Source organism: Felis catus, chromosome B1 (assembly GCF_018350175.1).
Source record: "Felis catus isolate Fca126 chromosome B1, F.catus_Fca126_mat1.0, whole genome shotgun sequence".
NCBI classification, from domain to species: domain Eukaryota; kingdom Metazoa; phylum Chordata; class Mammalia; order Carnivora; family Felidae; genus Felis; species Felis catus.
The window spans coordinates 147,358,769-147,362,996 of NC_058371.1; positions in this window are offsets into that span (position 1 = coordinate 147,358,769).

A 4,228-nucleotide genomic window follows, 5' to 3' on the forward strand; every position below is an offset into this window, starting at 1 on the left:
GGGAGGGGCAGAGAGAGAGGGAGACACGGGATCTGAAGCAGGCTCCAGGCTCTGAGTTGTCAATACAGAGCCCAACACAGGGCTTGAACCCATGAACTGTGAGATCGTGACCTGAGCCCAAGTTGGATGCTTAACCGACTAAGCCACCCAGGTGCCCCACCCTTGATTGATATTTAAAAGTTAGTTTCTGAGGAGCCAAGATGGCAGAACAGCATGGAAGTTGTGTGTCTCACGTCCATGAAATATAGCAAGACCAACACTAAACTATCCTACATACCTAGAAAACTGATCACAGGATTAACACAACAATCTGCACAACCTGAACCACAGAATTCAGCAGGTACATGGCGTGGAGAGGCGAACTTGGGGAGAGAGAAGCCAGCAGTGGGCAAGGAGCTGCCTTTGCAGGTGGAGAGAGGACAGAGACTAGGGTGGGGGAGAATACGGGAAAGCACCCCTTCCCAAAAGCAGCTGGAGAGAAAGTGGAAAATTGGAAACAGCCGCAGGGACTAAACTAAAAAGGGAGAAAAAAGAGGGCTTAAATTCCATTAAGACTGTAAACAAGGGGAGTGCAAAGTCTGCAACCCTGCAGCTCAATACCTGGTGGTGCTCTGGTGGGAAGGGTGAATCCCCAGGAACAGAGTGGGGTCCAGGATTCTCGGGCCACACGGGGAAAAGCGGTTCCACTGCTGGAAGGACATTTGGTAGAGACTATTGAAGCCACCTGGTCCCAGTAGACCCCCAGAACACGGCCACATTTGCTGGTGCTGGAACAAGGTTGTTAAGGGTGAAGCCTGGTGCCAGATGTGTGTTGTTATTTTCCATAATCCCTGAAAAGCTGCTACTACACTATCTCGCCAGCTTTTTCTGGGGCAGGCTGGCACCTGGCCGCAGTCTCAGGGCACTGGCAGCAGCAGGGTCCAGCAGGCATTCCTGGGTGCAGCAGGCATTAGGCCATTGCTCGGTGAGACCCTCCCGCAGAGAGATAGAACAGGTCAAAGCCGTGTCCTTCAGAAGTAAGGGGCCAGGGAAAACAGCCACATCTGACACAAAACTTGGGAGACAGGTACTGCCTGGGGCTTGGTCACAGACAGTGAAGAAGCGGGGAGTGGACAAAAGCTGAAGACAGAGGATGGGTGCATGATTGCTGATCGGAGAGAACAGAGTTCCCGCACTAGAGACTGGGTATCTGGGTGACGCCATTTTCACCGCTCCCGCACATGCGCGTAGGCACCTATGAGCGCTGCAACAATCCACCCCAGTAGGCTAGCAGCGCCATCTAGTGGAGAATGGAGCTGTTACACTGAGCCCCGCCCAACTGGGCCAACCTCGCTCTTCAAGAACACAAGTCTCACCACCGGCTTAGTTTATGGACTATAAAGTGCTACCTAGTCTGACTTCTAGGAGAAAACAAAGTAATTTCAGTCCTATTTCAATCAGTTAGCAGGTCCATCTATTCAGTTTTCTTTCTTTTTTTTCCTTTTTCTTTTCTTTTACACTATTCTTTTTCTTGAATATAGAAAGAGAAAAAATTCATTTTTATTTTCAATTTGTATTAAAAATATTTTTCTTTAATTTTTTTACTATATTTTTACTTTTGCATAAATTTTTTCAAATTCTATCTTCCATCATTCTATTTTAGTCTACTTCAGTGTATTCACCTTTTCAAATTTTCAAATGATTTCCTTGTTTTCTTTTCTCTTTTTTCTTTTTTTCATTTCTTTTCTTTTTCTTGAAGGCAGAAAGTAAAAAAATTAATTTTTACTTTCAATTTTTATTAAAAATATTTTTCTTTAATTTTTTTACCATATATATTTTTTTGCTTTTATGTAAATTTTTTCACATTCTATTTTACTTCCATCATTTCATTTTAGTCTACCACAGTGTATTCACTTTTTCAAATTTTCAAGTGATTTCTTTTTTTCTTTTCTCTTTTTTGTTTCTTTTCTTGAATACAAAAAGAGTGAAAAAAATCATTTTTATTTTTAATTTTTATTAAAAATATTTTTCTTTAATTTTTCCCTACTATATTCTTTACTTTTGTGTAATTTTTTTCAAATTCTATTTTACTCCCATCATCTCATTTTAGCCTAGTTCAGTGTATTCATTTATTCAAATTCTCAAACGTTTCCTTTTTTTCCCTCCCCTTTTTTTTCTCTAACCTGTCAAACCACTTTCAACACCCACACCAAAACACACCTAGGATCTAGCATCATTTATTAGATTTGTGTGTATTTGTGTGTGTGTGTGTGTGTTTAAGTTTTTAATTTTAATATTTTTTTATTTTAATTCTTTTAATTTGAATTTTTCCATGTCATTAATTCCTTTTCTCCCTTCAAAATGAGAAAACGAAGGAATTCACCCCAAAAGAAAGAGCTTGAAGAAAGGACAGCCAGGGATTTAACCAACACAGATACAAGCAAGATGTCTGAACCAGAATTTAGAAACATGATAATAAGAATACTAGCTGGAGTCGAAAATAGATTAGAATCCCTTTCTGCAGAGATAAAAGAAGTAAAAAATAGAATGAAATTAAAAATGCTATAACTGAGCTGCAATCATGGATGAATGCAGAGGTGGCAAGAATGGATGAGGCAGAACAGATTATCAGCAATATCGAGGACAAACTTATGGAGAATAATGAAGCAGAAAATAAGAGGGAGACTGAGGCAAAAGACCACAATTTAAGAATTAGAGAGATCGGTGACTTGTTAAAAAGGAACAACAGGGGCGCCTGGGTGGCGCAGTCAGTTGAGCGTCCAACTTCAGCCAGGTCACGATCTCGCGGTCCGCGAGTTCGAGCCCCGCGTCGGGCTCTGGGCTGATGGCTCAGAGCCTGGAGCCTGCTTCCGATTCTGTGCCTCCCTCTCTCTCTGCCCCTCCCCCGTTCATGCTGTGTCTCTCTTTGTCTCAAAAATAAATAAAACGTTAAAAAAAAATTAAAAAAAAAAAAAAGGAACAACATCAAATCATAGGGGTCTCAGAGGAAGAAGAGAGAAAAATAGGAGTAGAAGGGTTATGTGAGCAAATCATAGCAGAAAACTTTCCTAACCTGGGGAAAGACACAAACATCAAAATCCAGGAAGCACAGAGGACTCCCATTAGATTCAACAAAAACCAACCATCAACGGACCCTAACCTACAAGGGAAGACAGATCAAGTTTGCAGCAGACCTATCCACGGAAACTTGGCAGGCCAGAAAGGAGTGGCAGGATATATTCAATCTTCTGAATCAGAAAAATATACAGCCAAGAATTCTTTATCCAGAAAGGCTGTCATTCAAAATAGAAGGGGAGATAAAAACTTTCCCAGACAAACAAAAATTAAAGGAGTTTGTGACCACTAAACCAGCCCTGCAAGAAACTTTAAGGGGGAATCTCTGAGGAGAGAAAAGATTGAAAAAAAACCCATATATATATATATATAGAGAGAGAGAGAGAGAGAGAGAGAGAGAGACATATAAATAAATAAATAAATAAATAAATACCAAAAGCAACAAAGATTAGAAAGGACCACAGAACACCACCAGAAACTCCAACTCTACAAGCATCATAATGGCAATAAATTCATATCTTTCAGTACTCACTCTAAATGTCAATGGACTCAATGCTCCAATCAAAAGACATTCTGTTACCCAAGACAAAGGGTAACAGAATGGATAAGAAAACAGGATCTATATGCTGTTTACAAGAGAACCACTTTAGACATAAAGACACCTACAGATTGAAAATAAGGGGATGGAGAACCATCTATCATGCTAATGGTCAACAAAAGAAAGCCGGGGTAGCCATACTTATATCAGACAATCTAGACTTTAAAATAAAGACTGTATCAAGTGATGCAGAAGGGCATTATATCATCATCAAGAGGTCTATCCACCAAGAAGACCTAACAATTGTAAACATTTATGCACCAAATGTGGAGTGCCCAAATATATAAATCAATTAATCACAAACATAAAGAAACTCATCAATAGTTATACCATAATAGTAGGAGACCCCACTCACAACAATGAACAGATCATCTAATCAAAAAATTAACAAGGAAACAATGGCTTTGAATGACACACTGGACTAGATGGATTTAACAGATATATTCAGAACATTTCATCCTAAAGCAGCAGAATATACATTCTTCTCCAGTGCACATGGAACATTCTCCAGAATAGACCACATACTGGAACATATCAACCCTAAGTAAGTACAAAAAGATCCAGATCATACCGTGC